At 36.3% G+C, this 21,272-nt stretch overlaps 1 long non-coding RNA gene across 3 annotated transcripts in view; it reads right to left on the reverse strand.

Moving 5' to 3' along the window:
• Positions 1–7,179: 7,179 nt before the first annotated feature.
• LOC139184094 (uncharacterized) overlaps positions 7,180–21,272 on the reverse strand; it is a 63,904-nt gene continuing 49,811 nt past the window's right edge. For 2 of the 3 annotated variants that reach the window (XR_011567557.1, XR_011567555.1), the window contains 2 exons: positions 12,788–12,866; positions 11,277–11,866 (listed from right to left, as the gene is read on the reverse strand). This is a non-coding gene — a long non-coding RNA (uncharacterized lncRNA). Of the gene's footprint in view, positions 10,575–11,276; positions 11,867–12,787; positions 12,867–21,272 lie in introns of those variants that run through there. The other variant, XR_011567558.1, reaches the window with a different exon arrangement.

Consider the following 21,272-nt stretch of genomic DNA (forward strand, 5'->3'; position numbering starts at 1 on the left):
AGAACTTCAGATATTTTCATGAAAACACAAATATTTTCAAGAAAAGTAAATACAATATGTCGGAACACTTCAAAAACAAGATAGAGAGAAAAAGGAAGACCTTTTAGAAAACTAGAAGTCTTAGGGTTTTTAACCACAAACCACACTTTGCTTAGGCCCCAAGCTCCAAGTCACCAGTATTAGCCATATCATTTAAGAAAGTACACTAGACTACAAATCATTTAGTGAAATTCCTGTGGTTCCTGACTAATAAGAGTCCACCAGTGTTCTCAGAAATTTTTCTTAATAGCCTAAAACTAATTTTAGTGAATATAAATTAAATTATGAAGACCACACACACAGACAAACACACATACTCAATGTCTTGACCAAAATGAGTTTAGGACTCTAGAACTTCTGCCTAATAAAACCCCTGATTTCAAGCAGAATATAGCTAACCGTCCAAGTTTTAAAAAGTTGCTGTGACTTTCTGAAAGATGTTCAGAGCACTTCACATTCACTCTCAGGCAACTCTTCCTAGTAGTTTTTCTTTAAATAAAATTATTTCTTTCCTACACCACATATGTCCCTATGCTTGCACAAATCATAATTCCAGTTTTAAAGTTCTTCCATGCACTGATCTGAGCTTTAAAGACATTCCCTTCCAACATGTCAAAATCTTAGGTTTCTGAGGAGGAGAAATCAATGAAAATGTACACTATAAATTCTCAGTTAAAAAGCACCTGCCCACACAAAAGCGTTTTCACATTTAAATGTTGCCAGTCATGTGTAATTTGCAAGCTGCATGTATAGAAATGCTCCATTGAAGACCTGCCCAAACCAAGAGCCAGGGTTATTAAAAGTCTTTGTGCCCTTTTCACATAAATCTAGTACTTCTTATACAAACATTTTTCTCATGTCAGAGTGATTCATAAAGCCTATAATCCCATGGGTGTAATAGGACACTTCTCAATTACGCATCCCAGGGATGAGTAATTTCACAAGCTGAAGGAAAAAGATAAATGCATTAAAATGTTCCTGTGAAACAAATTTCAGAGAGAGAAAGGGATGAAAAAGGAAGTAAATTTAGAAACTGAAGATTTACTTCATTGAGCAGAAAAGAATATTAGATCTGCCTTGGCAGACTGCTTAATTCATAATTCTGCACAAACAATCCTAGTAACAGACCTGCCAAAAGCCTTCCTAATATGCATGTACCTACAAATGCTCAGCTTTGTCTCTGGTAACTGCAAAGTATGAGAACTGTATAATAATCACATCTCATAGTGAGTCATGGGTCAGAGAATCTGTGACGAATTAACTCATTATGTTGTTTCATTCAGAAGCAGTTCGATACAGAAGCATTGTGGTTGGGACTTTCTGGGGTTTTAGCAGCAGCTATCTGTTGAGCTTCTAATGTGTAGGAAAGTACACAGTAGCTAGGAGTAAGCTGGATATGACATTTATAAGAACAAAGGCTTATACATGAGAAGGCAAATAGCCATATAAAACAGTATCATTTGTCTTGGGTGAAAAAACCCTACAGATGTGAAGAATTAGGTAAAATCAGATTATTGGAAGCACTAAAGAAGGTTTCATGGGTGAATGGACAAATGGAACTTTAAAAGAAAGGTAGTCTTTAGATAAGCAGAAGTAGAAGAGGTATCTTAGAAAGTTATCTCGTGTTGAAGAAATGGAACCATATAGGCCTAGATGCTGAAATATTTAAAGCATGCTTGAAGAAAATTTATATTACTAGATTTAACAATATGAAATTGCTGGTTTTGTAGGTAAGAAATGATCAAGTATCCTCAGTTTTGTAAGATGCAGGTCTGGCATGCGTGTGTGCTCAGGCACTTCAGTTGTTTTTGACTCTTTGTGACTCTGTGGACTGTAGCCTGCCAGGGTCCTCTGTCCATGGGCTTTTCCAGGTAAGAATATGGGAGTGGATCTTCCAGGGATCTTCCAGACCCAGGGATTGAATCTGCATCTTCTGCATTGCAGGCATCACTGAGCCACTGAGGAAGCCCACAGGTCTGGCATACTGGAAGACAAGGGTGGATAGGTGGGTGGGAGCCAGTTTATGAAGGAGTTGGAAATGTCATGGCAAGGTGTTTATAGTGAGGCATTTCCTTTAAACCTCAATGACAGCACAGCATCTGAAATCTAAAAAATTATGAATCTTAGAATTTTCTAGGGAAGGGATCTTAGGTAAAACTTAGTTTAACTTCCAACCCCCAAACGACTGTTCACTGACTTGCTTTTATCATCCTGATGATAACAAGTGAAAGTGAAATTGAAGTCACTCAGTCGTGTCTAAACTCTTTGCAACCCCATGGACTGTAGCCCACCAGGCTCCTCCATCCATGGGATTCTCCAGGCAAGAATACTGGAGTGGGTTGCCATTTCCTTCTCCAGGGGATCTTCCTGACCCAGGGATTGAACCCAGGTCTCCCGCATTGCAGGCAGATGCTTTAACCTCTGAGCCACCAAAGGTACACCTAATTCAGCTAATTCTCTTTTGAGTCCAAAATAATGGTTTGTTTCTTTATTCTTTTAGTTGCTTGTGTGTTTATTTAGTCTTGAACCAAAGATCAGTGCTACAGGCAAGGTTAAACTTTAGGTCATCCCTCAAACATTTGAAGACACTTGATTAAATTGTCTCTTAATTTTGTGACAGTTTCAGGCTTCTCACCATTCTAGCTGGTTTCCTTTAGACATACTCCAATTTTTGAGTTTCTCTGAAAGTTTAGTGTTCAACACAACATAGCACAACACACTATATGTATGTTGTATACAGGTATCCACCCTTCTTCTAGACATGTTTTCTGATTAATGTATAATAATATAATTGAATCTCCTTGGCAATCGCTATACAAAGCAAAATCATATCGAGTTTCAGTTCAGTTCAGTTCAGTTCAGTCCAGTTGCTCAGTCGTGTCCGGCTCTTGGCGACCCCATGAATCGCCTGCTGCTGCTGCTGCTGCTAAGTCGCTTCAGTTGTGTCCGACTCTGTGCGACCCCATAGACGGCAGCCCACCAGGCTCCCCCGTCCCTGGGATTCTCCAGGCAAGAACACTGGAGTGGGTTGCCATTTCCTTCTCCAATGCATGAAAGTGAAAGTGAAGTCGCTCAGTCGTGTCCGACTCTTAGCGACCCCGTGGACTGCAGCCTACCAGGCTCCTCCGTCCATGGGATTTTCCCTACTGTCAGCTAAAACCTAATTCATTTCCTACCCAAACAACTAAGCCATATTGTATAGCTGTGCAAATGGTTTTGTGTATCACAGTTAGAACTTTTCATTAAATTCTTATTTGATGACATCTGGATAGAGTTAACCCCTTTTTTCAACCCCTTGTTAAAATCACTCTATTTTCAGTCAGAATATTATCTGTTGATATCAAAATTTTCATCTGTAGGTTTAATCAGCAGGCATCAAAGCCTTACGGTAGTCTTTGATAAAACTAAGGTGGAATTCTAAAGTATATCATCCTATCATATATAAAAATAAACTTAAGATGGATTGAAATCTAGATGTAAGATCTAAAATCATAAAACTTATAGAAGAAAACAGGCAGTAGGTTCTTTGACATTGGTCTTAGCGATATTTTTTAAGATGTGTCTCACTAGGCAAGGGAAACAAAATAAAAAATAAACAAATGGGACCATATCAAGTTAAAAAGCTTTTGCACAGTGAAGGAAATTATCAGCAAGATGAAACAGCAGCCTATTGAATGGGATAAAATATTTCCAAATGATATATCTGATAGAGGTCAATAATCAAAATATACAAAGGAGTCATACAACTCAACATAAAAAAAAAATGAGCAACGGAATCAGAAAATGGGCAAAGGACCACTCATTTTTTCTTCTTTGGAATAGACGTTTTCCCAAAGAAGTCATACAGATGGCCAACAGACACATGAAAAGATACTCAACATAACTATCAGGGAAATGCAAATCAAAACCACAATGAGACAACCCTTCACATCTGTCAGAATGACTAGTATCAAAATAACAAAGAATAGCAAATGCTGGTGAGGAAGTGGAGAAAAGGGAATACTTGTACACTGTTTCTGTGAATGTAAATTAGTGAAGTCAATATGGAAATCAGTATGAAGGTTCCTCAAAAAATTAGAAATAGAATTACCATATGATGCATCAGTTCCATTTCTGGATAAGTATTTGAAGAAAACAAAAACATTAATTCAAAAAGATAGATGAACCTTTATGTTCACTGCAGTAATATTCACAATAGCCAAGATATGGAAACAACCCAAGTGCCCATCAGTAGATGGATGAATAAAGAAGGTGTGGTATACATAGAATGGACTGCCATACAAAAGAATGAAATCTTGCCATTTTTGATAACATGGATGGACTTAGAGGGTATTATGCTAAGTGAAATAAGTCAAATAGAGAAAAACAAACACCATATGATTTATATGTTGAATCTGAGAAACAAAACAAATTAATGAACAGAACAGAACAGAACAGACTCATAGATGCAAAGAACGAACAGGTGGTTGCCAGAGGAAAGAGAATTGGTGGGATGACTGAAATAGGTGAGGGAGATTAACTGGTATAAACTTGAAGTTACAAAACAAAGGAGTCATGGGGATAAAATATACAGCATGGGGGATACAGTCAATTATATTGTAATATCTTTGTATGGTGATATATGGTAACTAGATAAATCAATTCCACTTCAGTTAAAAAATATGTAAACATTGGGAGGAAATACATCAAAACACGAATGACAGTTATCTCTGGAGGGTGCGGGTAAAGGATGATTGTTAATTTTTACTTCACAGGTTTATGCATTTCTAGTTGTCTGCAATGAACATGTATCTTTTGTAAAGTTAGAAAGAAAACAATAAAGTTATTGAAAATGAAAAAAGTGAAAGAAAAAAGTACACCACTAGATGATCATTATCTGGATATGCATAAACTATTTAGAAAGTAACATTTATGAAATTCACCTAATCTGGCTACAATGTGACCAATATTTCTCAATCTCAGTCCTAAGTGTCGCGTATCGGTAAGGTGTCTTGGTGATATACTGGCTGCCTTTGCTTTCAGCATTTTCTATTTCATAAGCTCTATCTCAACATTATCACAATCTTTGCTTAATGAGTTGTTTCTACAAGGCCTTTGTAAACAAGAGTGAGGTAGAATATAGAAGCCACCTTTGTTATGCAGTAGGACCCATTTATCGATTACCTCTTCAGTTATTCCTATATCCCACCACAAATGGTAATTAAAAGACTAGTCAGGAAACCTTTATATAAAAGGCCGGATAGTTAATCTTTCAGACTTTTTGGGCTATGTGGTCTCTGTAGCAAATACTCAACTGACTGCTTGCCACAGCAGACCCAAAGCAATCATGGATGATACTAAACAAATGGGTGTGGGTGCATGCCAATAAAACTTTATTTACAAAGACAAGCAGCAAGCTGGTTTGACCCATAGCAGTAGTTTGCTGACCCCTGTATTCATATATTAGTGTTAACACATTGTCAGCGGTCTTTTTTGTAATGTCTGAAAGTTTGGAAGAATCTCTAAAGGAATAACTATAGATGAGAGAACTCTGAGAGGAAATTTGAAGATTAGAATCTTTCCCTGAGGGGAGAAGATAGCTACCCACTTCAAGGAGCTGCAGGGACAGCTAAGGGCTTTAAGGAGGAGAGAATGGATAGTTACCTTTATCTGTTATAGTGTGCCTAGCAACTAATGCTGAAGAAGGCAATGGCATTCCACTCCAGTACTCTTGCCTGGAAAATCCCATGGATGGAGGAGCCTGGTAGGCTGCAGTCCATGGGGTTGCTAAGAATTGGACACGACTCAGCGACTTCACTTTCACTTTTCACTTTCATGCATTGGAGAAGGAAATGGCAACCCACTCCAGTATTCTTGCCTGGAGAATCCCAGGGATGGGGGAGCCTGGTGAGCTGCCGTCTATGGGGTCGCACAGAGTCGGACACGACTGAAATGACTTAGCAGCAGCAGCAGCAGCAACTAATGCAAATTTAACCCATTTTGCACTTTTGCTGAGGTCTGGGACAGGTTTCAGTATTGATATTATCCAAATATCACACTCAGTTCTCTAGGGGCTTGAAGTGAAGCCAAAAAGTATACAGCATTCAGCTACCACCAGCTTGAAGAATTTCTTCACTTGGCTGGTGGCAAGTTGGTGAGAAAGCCTTGGGCACATACATGTAAAACAGTACTTAAAGACAAAGTGGAAAACTGGGTTCAGCAAACCTTGACCTGGGCACTCACAAAGTACCATTATGATTATAAAAGTAGACAAATGAAACTTCCTTCTAGGGGAAAAGCCAGCTTGTCAAATGAACTGAAATAGGAACCAAAAGAATCTTTCAGGAAGGACATTAGTTTTTACTTTTGTATGGAGTTCATATACCATCTCCCTTCAATTATAAAATAGCATGGTTTGTAAGATGCACAACTGATTTATTTTTTTTTTTAATTTTATTTTATTTTTAAACTTTACAATATTGTATTAGTTTTGCCAAATATCGAAATGAATCCGCCACAGGTATACCTGTGTTTCCCATCCTGTACCCTCCTCCCTCCTCCCTCCCCATACCCTCCCTCTGGGTCGTCCCAGTGCACCAGCCCCAAGCATCCAGTATCGTGCATTGAACCTGGACTGGTGACTCGATTCATACATGATATTATACATGTTTCCATGTCATTCTCCCAGATCTTCCCATCCTCTCCCTCTCCCACAGAGTCCATAAGACTGTTCTATACATCAGTGTCTCTTTTGCTGTCTCGTACACAGGGTTATTGTTACCATCTTTCTAAATTCCATATATATGCGTTAATATACTATATTGGTGTTTTTCTTTCTGGCTTACTTCACTCTGTATAATAGGCTCCAGTTTCATCCATCTCATTAGAATTGATTCAAATGTGTTCTTTTTAATGGCTGAGTAATACTCCATTGTGTATATGTACCACTGCTTTCTTATCCATTCATCTGCTGATGGACATCTAGGTTGCTTCCATGTCCTGGCTATTATAAACAGTGCTGCGATGAACATTGGGGTACACGTGTCTCTTTCCCTTCTGGTTTCCTCAGTGTGTATGCCCAGCAGTGGGATTGCTGGATCATAAGGCAGTTCTATTTCCAGTTTTTTAAGGAATCTCCACACTGTTCTCCATAGTGGCTGTACTAGTTTGCATTCCTACCAACAGTGTAAGAAAGTTCCCTTTTCTCCACACCCTCTCCAGCATTTATTGCTTGTAGACTTTTGGATGGCAGCCATTCTGACTGGCGTGAAATGGTACCTCATAGTGGTTTTGATTTGCATTTCTCTGATAATGAGTGATGTTGAGCATCTTTTCATGTGTTTGTTAGCCATCTGTATGTCTTCTTTGGAGAAATGTCTATTTAGTTCTTTGGCCCATTTTTTGATTGGGTCATTTATTTTTCTGGAGTTGAGCTGTAGGAGTTGCTTGTATATCTTTGAGATTAGTTGTTTGTCAGTTGCTTCATTTGCTATTATTTTCTCCCATTCTGAAGGCTGCCTTTTCACCTTGCTAATAGTTTCCTTTGTTGTGCAGAAGCTTTTAAGTTTAATTAGGTCCCATTTGTTTATTTTTACTTTTATTTCCAATATTCTGGGAGGTGGGTCATAGAGGATCCTGCTGTGATGTATGTCGGAGAGTGTTTTGCCTATGTTCTCCTCTAGGAGTTTTATAGTTTCTGGTCTTACGTTGAGATCTTTAATCCATTTTGAGTTTATTTTTGCGTATGGTGTTAGAAAATGTTCAGCCACTTTATAGAAAGGAAACCAAAGCAAATTAAACTTTACCATATTAAATCTTCACATCAATTGTAGAATATATATTTTGGCTTTAGAAATTCAAAAAGAAAAAAAACCCCAAAACATCAGCATGCTGCTGCTGCTGCTGCTAAGTCGCTTCAGTCGTGTCCGACTCTGTGCGACCCCATAGACGGCAGCCCACCAGGCTCCCCCGTCCCTGGAATTCTCCAGGCAAGAACACTGGAGTGGGTTGCCATTTCCTTCTCCAGTGCATAAAAGTGAAAAGTGAAAGTGAAGTTGCTCAATTGTGTCCGACTCCTAGCGACCCCATGGACTGCAGCCCACCAGGCTCCTCCATCCATGGGATTTTTCCAGGCAAGAGTACTGGAGTGGGGTGCCATTGCCGCCTCCGCTAGTTGCAGTGAGTGGGGGGCTATTTTCTAGTTGCAGTGTGCGGGCTTCTCACTGTGGTGGTTTCTCTTGTTGCAAAGCACAAGCTCTGGGGTACATGGGTTGCAGTAGCTGTGGCACGTGTGCTCAGTAGTTGTGGCTCCAGGGCTCTAGAGCCCGTGCTCAGCAGTTGTGGTGCACAGGCTTATTGCTCTGAGGCATGTGGGATCTTCCCGGATCAGGAATCGAACTCATGTCTTCTGCATTGGTAAGCAGATTCTGTACCACTGATTCTGTACCCCCAATTGGGTATTAGATGTATGACTTACAAATATTTTCTCCCATTCTGTGGGCTGTCTTCTTTTTTTTTTTTAATTTAGACTTTATTTTTTTAGAGCAGTTTTAGGTTGACAGTAAAACTGAGGGGAAGGTACAGAGATTTTCCATTTATTTCCTGCCCTCACATCACACAGTCTCCCTCATCATCAGTATCCCCCACGAGAGTGGTACATTAGTGACAATGGATAAATCTACATTAATATTACATCATCACGTAAAGATCATAGCTTTTTCTGCCATTCACTGTTCTCCTTATACATTCTATGGATTTAGACAAGTCTATAACAACACATATCTGCCATTATGGTATCATACAAAGCGTTTTCACTGTCCTAAAACTTCCATGTGCTCTACGTATTCATCCCACCCTCCCCACAACCTTTGGCAACCACTGATCTTTTTATTGTCCCCATAGTTTTGCCTTTTCCAGAGTGTCATAGAGTTGGAATCATGTAGTATGTAGCCTTTTCAGATTGACTTCAAGTTTCCCGCATGTTTGTCATGACTTGATGGCCCACTTATTTGCAGTGCTGAATAATGTTGCACTGTCTGGATGGACCACTGTTTGTCTGTTCATTCACCTACTGAAGGACTTATGGTTGCTTTGAAATTTTGGCAGGTATGAATAAGGCTACTATAATCATCTGTGTGCAGGTTCTGTGTGGACAGAAGTTTTCAACTTCTTTGGATAATGCCTAGGAGTGGATTGTTGGATAATTTAGTAAGAGTATGTGTAATTCTGTAAGAAACAACCAAATAGTCTACCAAAGTGGCTGTACTATTTTTGCTTTCACAAGAGTAATGAATGAGCATTCCTATGCTCTACATTCTTGCTAGCATTTGTTATAGTGAGTGTTCTGGATTTTGACCATCCTAATAGATGTGTAGTGATATATCACTGTTTTAATTTGCATTTCCCTACTGGCATATAAGCTTCCCTGGTGGCACAGATGGTAAAGCATCTGCCTGCAATGCTGGAGACCCGAGTTTGATTCCTGGGTCGGGAAAATCCCCTGGAGAAGGAAATGGCAATCCACTCCAGCACTTTTGCCTGGAAATCCCATGGATGGAGGAGCCTGATAGGCTACAGCCCATGGGGTCGCAAAGAGTCGGACACGACTGAGCGACTTCACTTTCACTTTCATTGGCATATAATGTGGACCATCTTTCCACAAGCTTATATGGAATCTGCATTTCTTATTTGGTCTGTTAAGGTTCATTTTTAAATCAAGTTGTTTGTTTCCTTATTATTGAATTTGATTACTGTTGAGTTTTAAGAGTTTTGTGAATTTTGGATAACAGTCCTTTATCAGGTGCATTTTTGCCAATAGTCTCTCTCAGTTTATCTTGTCTTCTTATTCACTTGACATCATCTTCTGAAGAGCAGAAATTTTTAGTTTCAATGAAGTTTGATTTGTCAAATTTTTTTTTCATGGATTGTGCCACTGGTGTTGTGCTTAAACATTGCCATAAAAAAGGTCATCTAGATTTTCTTCTACAGTATCTTCTAGCAGTTTTATATAGTTTTGCATTTTACATTTAGGTTTGTGATCCATTTTGAGTTAAGTTTTGTGAAGGGTGTAAGACCTTTGTCTAGATTCATTTTTTTTGCATGTGGATGTCCAGTTACTCCAGCACCGTTTGTTGAACTTTTTGTCTTTTCACTCTCTTGATAGTGCCCTTTGATGCTCTTTGATGAACTTATAATCAAGTTTAATTTCTGTTTTCTTTAAAAATTTTTTTTGTATATGTGCATGGTAAAGGTCCAATTTCATTCTTTTACATGTTGATGTTTTCCGGAAAACTTTCTTCAAAGACTGTTCTTTCCCTGTCGAATGGTCTCCTCATCCTTGTCAAAAATCAATTGACCACAGAGGTGACTTTATTTTTATATTCTCAATTCTACTTGTCTATTTGTCTATTCTATGCCAGAACCACAAATTTTGATTACTTTAGCTTTTTAATACATTCTGAAATCAGGAAGTGTGAGTCTTTCAGTTTTGTTCTTTTTCAAAGATGTTATTGCTATTCAGGGTTCCCTTGAATGTGAATTTTAGCATTTGCCCATTTCTGCAAAAAAAAAAAAAAAAAAAAAGGATTGGGTTTTGATAGGGGTTGCCTCAACAACAGATAACTGGAGGTAGGATGTGAATGCTGACACCTTGCCCCGTTAGGAATATAAACTTCTAACTAGAAGCTGGGAAGAGAGGGAAACCCTGTGTTCTCAAGGGTATTTCTCTTTCACTGATCTGAGATAGGAAAAGGAAACCCATCTTGTTTCAAATGCTATAGATTCTCATTGTTCTTAGTGAGTTTTAGTAGATTTTCTTGAATGAGTGTTTCTTCATTTGCTGTATACCCTTAGGGTCATTTCCAAAGACTCTAAGTAGTTGTTTCTCTAAAATTTTTATTTTACCAGGTTCTTTGGCGAATGTGTCAGCAATGCACTTAACACTGTCATGCTGTTAGTGGAGTTCTCAACGTAATTTAATACAACATTTATAACTTGTTAAATTAGATTTGTCCTTCACAGAAAACCAATTTGAATTATAAATTTATTCATAAAATACTTGTTATAAATTGGTGTGTGGCATCTTCCCCAACAAAGTCAAAGTTTTGGATATTTCTAGGAAATTTTATGTCTTTTTTGGATCAATTAGTAACTTAAGATATGGTTTGATTTTTGTAATTCAAAAATTTTAATTGAAGCATTGTGTGTAAACTGTACACATTTGCAAGGAAAGGTAGTAATCTGAATAATTTCACAAAGCATATTTTCCTTTTTATTTTATTTATAATGCATCAATAAATATTTCTTATTAAAGGTTTAAATAATGCAGTTCTGTATCCCCATAGAAGTTTAATGCATTTATATACATACATGCTTATGTATAATTTAAAACCAAATGTGTCTGTTTTCTGCAACTTCATTTTTTTTTCACTTCATAACAGCTCTTGGAAAGTTTTACTTGTTAGTTGTATCTATCTTCTTCATATTTTTCTTCAGTGATTGCAAAATATTTCATAATGTAGATCACCTTATTTTTTCAAAACACTCCCCTATTGGTAAACATTTAGGTTTCCTTTTTTCTTGAATTTTAATTATAATTATTTGGAATTGGAATTCATTGAACATTACTCATCAAAGTGGATTTGGGTTCAGTTACCTGTAGCAGAAATTCTAAATAATAAGCTCTAACTTTCCTCTTCCACCATACAATTATCAAGATGCTCAGAGTTGGGGTTAGTTGATGATGTTACTGAATTCTTAGCAGATCAGGGTCAGGGATTCTGAGATTCTCCTGGTTTTCCCTTCCAGATCACAAAATGGCTATTCCAGCTGCAGCTTCTCATCCACATTCCTGGTCAAATGAAGGAAAAAAATACAACACACAAATAAAGCTTATGCCCCTGTTAAAGTGCTTTCTTGCAAACTGTACTGTTATGCACTGAATTGTGTCACCCCCTCCCAATTTGTATTTTGTATTCCTAATTCCTAGTATTTCAGAACGTGACAGTATTTAGAGATAGGGTCTTTGAAGAGGTAATTAGGTCAAAATGAGGTTATTTTAATGGGCTCTAAGCTAATGTGACTGGTATCTTTATACAAAGAGAAGATTAGGACACAGACACACACAGAAAAAGACCGTGTGAAGATCCAAGGAGAAAGTGACCATCTATAAGCCAAAGAAAGAGGCCTCAGAAGAAACCAACTCTACCAACAATTTGATCTTGGACTTTTATCTTCTAGAAATTGTGAGAAAATAAATTTGCATTGTTGTAAGCCTCCCAGTTTGTGGTTTATTACGACACCTTAGGAAATGAATACATGTACTCAGTGATTTTTTTTTTTTTTGCTTACATCATACTGATTAGAAGTATGTCACTTGAATATCCTTAGATGTAAGGAAGGCTGGGAAATTTATATATATATATATATATATATATATATATATATATATATATACACACATATATGTATATATATATATACATTTTATAGTTGAATATATTGCTGTCCCTATAAAACCAGGATTCTGATACTATTAATAAATGAAGATATAATAGGTAGTGGATAGTCTCTGTTACTGAGTTCTAAACCCTTTACTTAAATAATCTTATTTAATCTTTATAACAACTCTGAAATATTGAATAAATCAAGGAATCAAATAAAAGGCCATATATTAGTGCGCAAAGCACCCTGATTGGATCACAGGCTGTCTGACTGTAGAACCTAGGAATCTAAAATATTTCAACATTTTGTCTGCTATTATGCATAATACCTGAAGAAGGCAATGGCAATCCACTCCAGTCTTCTTGCCTGGAGAATCCCATGGACAGAGGAGCCTGGCAGGCTACAGTCTGTGGGGTCGCAAAGAGTCAGACATAACTGAGCAACTAACACACACACACATACATGCATAATACCATAATTTAATTCTTAACACATATACTTTTATGCATATGAGAAAGATTTTTAGAATAGATTCCTGTGATCATAACCACTGGAGTCTATGCTGATATTAATGTTTAAAATAAGAATATTCTAGTTAAATTGCCTTCTAAAAAGGCATTCCCAAGTAATACTCCCACAAACAGTTTATGTATCCATTTTCTCTCCAATGCTGGATATTAACAATACTATAAATTATATTTTGCTAATCTAATGGATTAAAAATATAAAATAATTTTTAAAATATTTATCTCCCTTATCATCCAGAAGTTAAAGAATTTTTTTATACATTCATTTACCATATGTATTTTTTTCATTCATTTTTCTATGTTGTTGACTTTTCATATTGATTGTAAGAGCTCTTTATAGTCTGAGTATTAATTCTTCCTTATATTTGCTTTACTTTTGCTGTCCAATTTATAATTTCTCTTAAATTTGTTTAAGGAATCATTTCTTAAAGCAAATATTTAATTTTTTATGATAAATACTTGCATTTATGTTATCTTAGAAAAATTTTCCCTAAGTTATAGATATGTGTACCTATTAGTTCATTTTGCTTTTATGGTTGCCGGTATGTGGTTCTTATGTAAGTTTAACATTTAGTTCTTTTATTCCCCCTATAAAAGATTTTGTCTTTTAAAATCTGCAATTTTTCTTATATGTATTGTGTGAGGTAGAAATTTACATTTTTACAAACTTTTAACTGTTTTTTCCGAACATTGTTTTTGAAGTTGTCAAGTCCATGCCTTTTTAAAAAATATATAAGAATAATTTTTTTGTTTATATACCAAAACATTACAATTATACTTCATTTATTATAAACCTTAAATTGGAAAACATGTTTTGATGGTTAATTGTTAAAATATTTGTACTCTTTCTTTAGTTTATGGAAAAATTCTGTTTCACCAGTAGTTTTAACATTAGGGTTGCTCCCTTATGGGAGGCAAATATTGCCTTTGGGGGATTCTCAAGTGGTTGGTGAACATGCCTCTCTATTTGGCTTTTCCACTAAAACTTTTATGCCAGAGCTATTTTTAGTTCCCATCTGTTAGTGGATTAAAATGTTTGATGGAAACTACTTTATCTCAAAGATTTATTCAATCCTTCAGCCACTTGAAAAATGAAGGTTAATCACAAAACACAGTTTTATTCCTTGACTTGAGAGCATCCCATTGAAGGGTTAATATTTCCTTCTATAGCAAAAAAAAGGTTCGTAATTCCCAGGGAATTAACTAAACAGGAGGAATTATCTGACCCAGGGCAATTCCTCAAGGGTCCTATAAAAGTTCCAAGCATTCTGAAGATTGGTACTCAATCTAGTCTGTTTTTTTTGAGCCAGTTGCACTGTGGAAGAAAACATTTTCTCTGATATTTTGTTTTATCAGTATACAATTTAATACTGCATGTATAGAAATATCTCTCAAATTTACTTAGAAATTTAAACAGGAGAATGATATTTTGGGAGAGAGGGGCGAAGGGGGATTCTTTTATAGCAATTAGTAAAATGAAATTAATAGTCTAAATGTTCTTCAAATTTAACACTTATTATAACCCAGAAAATTTGACTATAAATATTCTTGCTGTCTTGATAAACTGTAACCTGTCTCAGCTATATTAGAAGGACTGCAACAGGTCCATCTACATTGAAAAAAGCATAATTGATTTATTTTATAAACTAAATATATAAGATGAGATTTACTTGTGTATATTTCCCTGTAAACTGGGGAATATTGATTTACTTTGTGAACACTATTGGTTACAGACCAGTCCATCTCACTGACTTCTCACTAGTCTATTTCTAAATTAACTGCATTGTTTTAGATTCGATGTATCTAACTGAAATATCATGTGCTACAAATAAATAAATAAATATAAGAATTAATAGTTTTACTGAAGTGAAGAGATAATTTACATTCTTAAAAAGTGATTTATGAACTCTTAGTGTGGACATTAGAAAATAAGTTATTTTGGTGGCTGTGTGTGAACAAATTCTTTCAAGGGACAGATATCTACTTAAAATTTTAACAAGCACTTCTCACACTGTTGTTTTGTTTTCCTGATTGTCGTTATCCAGCAGTACATGATTTGCAAGCTCTCTTCTTATTGCTTGGGTTGCAAAAACTGTCATGAATTAAATATGTTGTCTATGGAGTATAGCTAATCTAGAAACCAACATCATGTTATGCAGTTTAACCTTGACTTTCTTTGACAATTGTTATAAAAACTGCTTTTGGTTTCAATCCAGTCCTGTTTGATAATCACACTTTGCATTGCTTCTCAGAGAAAATCCTTTCCTATGATCTGAGTGGGGAAGTTCTAGGTTCATTGTATACATCAGGTCTTCTTAGGTAAGTGAAAATAATAGCTGATGCAAACTCCTTGTTTAAAAAACAATAGCTGTTCCTATATCTTTGAACAAAGGTCAACGAAATAACAACAACAACTCAAAAACTTTCTTCAGAAAACGCATCTCAGAAAAAAACACCCTTGCAAGCATATCCTTAGAGACTGGTATAGAGGAAAGATCCTAGATTTCAGGCTACATGGATGTTGGATTGATCCCAGGCTCCTACCTGCCTCAGGGAATTTTAGCAGCAATTAATTTTACTCTTCCATATCTCAGCTCTTTCTAGAGTTGGGTTGCAAATGCCCAAGTCATAGATTGTTGTGTGTAACAGGAGAATTACAATATAGAAAGCACCTGGCACAGTGCTAGCAACAGTGGGCCCTTCTAGATAAACATTCCCTGATCAAATTATTCCCCCTAGGTTTCAACTCGCCACTGAGTTTTGTAGGGTTTTTCACTACTGTATGTTTCCACACCCTGCTGAAATTGGACTCAGGACAGAGAAACACTAAGACAGGTAGCCTGCGGAGGGAAGAAGTAGAGGGGTAGGGAGGGTTAAGTTATCGGGGCAGAAATATGGTGTTATGAAGCTTTTAGAAAATGAATTTTTGCATATTGTCAGCAGTCATGGACTATGCTAAGAATACTGGTGTGATGGTTAATTTTATGTGTCAACTTGACTGGGCTAGGATTTCCTGGGTGTGCTTGTGAACAGATTTCAGGATGAAATAAGCATTTGAATCAAAAGACTAAATAAAAAAGATGGCCTTCACCAATGTAAATGGGCATCTTACAATCCATTCAAGGCTTGGGTAGAACAAAGTGAAAGAAGGGTGAATTCTCTCTCTCTGAACTGAAACAACCACCCTCTGCTGCTCTCAAACATTGGTGCTCCTTGTTCTTGGGTCTTCTGACTCAGAAGGTCTTGTACCTCAGCTACCCATTTTCAGGCCTTTCAAAAAGAACTGAATTACATCATCACCAGCTCTCCTGGTTCTCCAGCTTGCAAATGGCAGATCTTGGGATTTCTAAGCCTCTATAATTACGTGAACCTTTTTTTACAGTAAATCTTCTTATATACGTATCTATGAATCTCTTACTGATTCTGTCTCTGCAGAATCCTAACACAGTTGAAATTTTGCTTTTTCTCATATTCAGGTAATTTGAAAAACAGAGAATTTAGAGTCATGATATATGCATTTATGCCCTGCCTGTTACTACTATGCTCTTATGAAAATTTATAATAAGGAAACCTCATTAATTAGAGTTGGGAGGCCAGAAGGGGGAGCTCTCATGCAGTACCAATTGAAGTCAATTATAGGAAGAATTGTTAATTACAGACCCAAAAGAAGAATCATCAGAAAAGAATCATTGACTTTAGGTCTCGAGAGGGACAGATGCACATTGCATCTCCTATATGAAATCAATTACCCCAGCAACTTGGCCAATGAGAAACTGTCATTATGCTGCATTCTCACTTTTCTCCAGTGAGCTTCTTTTTGAAACAATCCCTCTCAACTTCCTCCTTTTTTTCTATAAAATAATGTTCCTCATCTTTGTTTCTTGGACTTGCCTGTGGTTTTTGCCATAACTTGCTTGTAATGAATTGTGATTCTCTGCTATTCCTAAACAAAATATTTTTGCTGATATTAATAAAATAATTGACTGTTTTGTTTTTAAGGTCAGCATTCTTAAGCAAATAGCTTCACGGATTTAGGCTTCAGTTTTCTTATCTGTAAATTGACAACAGAAATATTTCATGCTATGTTTAATTCAAATGGTTATTGAGAGAATCAAATGTAATTAGTGTATGAGATAAGTCTTAGTGAGTATAAATCCTTATATACATTTCTTGCTCTGGATGAATTAACCATATATCATATACCAGAGGAGATATAAGAATAAAGACAAATTGATTGTATTTTAAAGTACCACATAATCTTGAAAGAAAAAATTCTCAAGGAAATAAATAGATATTTTCAATATATAAAGCCAGTTTATGTTGATCATATAGAAATTCTCATAGTTTATCACACACTCACACAAACAGACACACAGACACACAGTATTTATAATGAGAAACCCAAGATTCTCAGTAGAAAAATCTAGACTTTTTGCTAGAAAAACTAGTGACCTGGAGATTTTATTACCATGGTTTATAATTGTTATTAATATAAATGTAATATATTGAAATTGTTAAGTAATAAAATTTTAAGCTGTTTCAGAAAGCTAAATAAAATAAAGTCCTTCCTTTTTTTTTTTTGGTCATTCAGTCAGCCTCCTAATATGGGCATAAACTTTAGAGGATTGGACTTTGGACTTCAAAAATAAAGCAAACTGTTTCCCATGACTTTATAACATTATTACCCATTGGAAATAGGTTGCACAAAAACTCCATGCAGCACGACATAGCAAACATGCTCCAGTTGATGCAACAGTGTAGGGAAGCACAGTGTACATGTACATTTAACTGTCCAGAAAAGCTCCTTAACTTTAAAATTGTGCATTGGAACCAGACCACATAGAAACTTCTAATGGACTCCAAATGAAGAATAATGACAGAAATTAATTAGAGCTGGAGAAAGAATAAATACTACTTCTCCAAAAAGCATGTACTAAGAATCCAAGGGGACAGACAGGTTACTCATTCAGGGTATGTTTAATGAGGTTTCAAGAAAGCACTCTATTTAAAGATTGGTAGCATGTTTTGGTTACATTTGCAGGACACTCTGCTGTGTTCTTTTTACTCTGACTGGAATTCTAATTTTTGCTATGTCCAAGAGACTCGCAAGTGTTTTTTAAATCCTCTTATAAAACTATTTCTCTATTTGGCACTTAATGTAGATCCAATCAACCCAAAGTACATTGCATTTCAGGGAAAGAAAAATTAAAATATAATTCTGCTGTTGCTGCTGCTAAGTCGCTTCAGTCGTGTCCCACTCTCTGCGACCCCACAGACGGCACCCCACCAGACTCCCCCGTCCCTGGGATTCTCCAGGCAAGAACATTGGAGTGGGTTGCCATTTCCTTCTCCAATGCATGAAAGTGAAAAGGGAAAGTGAAGTCGCTGAGTCGTGTCTTAGCGACCCCATGGGCTGCAGCCTACCGTGCATCTCTGTCCATGGGGTTTTCCAGGCAAGAGTACTGGAGTGGGGTGCCACTGCTTTCTCTGAAATATAATTCTAGTCCCTATTATTTTAAATCTGCTATATTTACCAAATACTTTTGACTCACTGACATTTTTTAAGGCATCAATATTTATCAATATGAAATTTCTTATGTACATTACTGTTAAAATTTTATATTATGCTGCAGTATGTTTGCAGATTATTTTAATAATATGAGAAAAGATTAGGACAGATGATTTACTGTGACCAGGTTTTCTCATTTCATACAAAGGAGAACTTTATGTAGGTAAATTTTTTTCCAGTCATTTCTTCCTCAAAATAAATACAATTTTTCTCAAGTATGAGGCTAAATATCATTTGAAAATAGTTTAACATTGTTGAAAGAATTTACTATTTTCACAACCTCACCACACAGTATTTCATATTGTAGCACCATTATTTGCCAGTAACTATGCACTTGGAGAATCCCAGGGACGGTGGAGCCTGGTGGGCTGCCAGCTATGGGGTTGCACAGAGTCGGACACGACTGGAGCGACTTAGCAGCAGCAGCAGCAACATGCACTATTTAAAGAAGAGAAAAAAACAGACATGGGACTAGCATCTCAAAAATATTTTAATTGAATGTTAGCATATTGATTTCTCAGAAGAAGAATGAAGTATGTGAGTCAACAAGAGACTCTTAAAAAACTGCTATTACTTCTTTTTCCACATTCCCAGAAATTATCTGTAATCTACATTCCAGAATTTATGTATGTCATACTAAAATTGTATACATATCAATTTCTCTTTAGAGAATGCTAGGTCCTCTAAGATAGAGACCATTTTATTATTTTTTCAATTAATTATCAGTGTACTCAACGTGGATAAATGAATAACTCTACATATGTATGAGTATAAATGCAATTTTGGTAAATTTTAAAAAACATTTATGATTCACAGTAAAAATACATTTTACATTGGGGTGCAAAATACAATGTCTATCTCCCTATCTATCAATCTATGACTTCTCCATCATCTCTCTCACTCTTAACTTTTCTTCTTTGTAGTTCTTTTGGCTGGCAATTAAAATGACATAAGGCAGATTAACAGGAGAAAATCAAATTTATTGCATGTGCACATGGAATCTACATTAGTATGAATTCCACAGACGATAAAGGCAAAATGAGGTATCTTTGCTATTCTGGACCAAGAAGGAGGAAAGGGTTCTGAGACTTCAAAGGGAAGTAAGGTAATTCACAGGAAGATTAAAAAGTTAATGTTTGGTAAATAAACGTTTTCAGGGCTATTTAAAGACAATGGGGCACAGAGAGGACTTTGATCAGATGGGCTTTGCTAGGTTCCTCCCTGAAACCACACCTAATTCATACTTAGTTATCTCCAATGATAGCTCCTTCTGGGGCAGGCCTCCTATCTTAAATTCTTTTAGGCAATAAGGAGGAAGTTCAAAGTTTCTTCCAGAGTCTTTTGGGCTTTGATTGTTTCAGCTCAAAATAATCCACAAGTTAGAGCAGCATGTCTTGGGGCAATCTTCTCTGAATTTCATCACTATCATTTATCTATCTATCTACCTTCTTACTTACCTACCTACCTATCTATCTATCCATTGGAAATATCAATGCAGCATCAGCAAGTAATATTTTTCCCGTGGTGAAAAGGAGTATACACAGGAAACACAACTAACCTATTCAAATGCCCTTAGAAAGAAGTGATAGAGATCGACTAATTTGGAAACAGCTGAGAAAGAAAGGTGCCTGCTTGCTTAGGAGACTGAGCAAAGGTTGGAATTAACCCTTTATTTTATGACCTTGACTAAGTGGTGGAATATTGGCAGCAAAGACAGGGCAATGGAGAAATCGAAAATAATGGTCTGTGTTAGGGGGCTATTAAAGGTGTTTTTGATGCTGCTCCACTATTGAATATTTCAATATCCAAGTTTATCTTGCTGCGCTGGAATGTATAATGGTGATTTTTAGCTAAAGTTTTTCAATCTCTTTGACAATTTGTAGTTTGTATCCTTACCTTTGCTATGACATGACATCAGGATGTAATTGTTAGGCAATGAATGATTTCTAGTTGTATAATTGCACGCCTGCGCTCAGTTGCTCAGTTGTGCCCAAATCTTTGTGACCCCGTGGACTGTGGTCTGCCAGGCTCCTCTGTCTGCGGGATTCTCCAGGCAAGAATACTGGAGAGGGTTGCCATTTCCTTCTGCAATTGCACAATAGGAATTACGTTAAACTTCAGTGTCTGGATAGTCTATTAGCAAAGAGGCAACCATCTTAGTAACTACCTGAACTGGATTACTCTTGACATTTTCTCCAAATCTTATGGTTTAACACTGTTGAGATTCAATATGCAATCCTAGGTTCAAAAATTTAAGTATCAGGAACCAAAAACTAAAATAAAAACAAACAATAAAGTTGCCCTGAAACAAACTGCATCATGGAAATATATTGAATGCCATACAAAGCTTGACCAAAGTTGTTTCTTTTTTTCACAATGAAAACATTCTGATCTTGAGCATGATTTTCAAAATTAAAAGGTTTCTATCTATTAGATTTAAAAATTTCTTGCCAGTGTTGTTCTCATCTCCCACTACTTTCACCTTCTTCCTATTCCAAGTCACTAAACTAAGATACAAGAGTGGACTGTGGTAGACACTTTTGGTGAAAACTAAACCCAACAGATACAGAAGTATAATACAGAGCATTGTTTTAATTTTTTAAACACCCAAGTAAATTCTCTTTGGGCTTCAGAATATTAATTAATATTATTTTCATGACTACTCTTATTATTTGGAATCCATTCATCTGAACAAATCAGAAGTCTTATAAATAATA

The sequence above is a fragment of the Bos indicus genome, chromosome 1 (genome assembly GCF_029378745.1).
Source record: "Bos indicus isolate NIAB-ARS_2022 breed Sahiwal x Tharparkar chromosome 1, NIAB-ARS_B.indTharparkar_mat_pri_1.0, whole genome shotgun sequence".
Taxonomy (NCBI): domain Eukaryota; kingdom Metazoa; phylum Chordata; class Mammalia; order Artiodactyla; family Bovidae; genus Bos; species Bos indicus.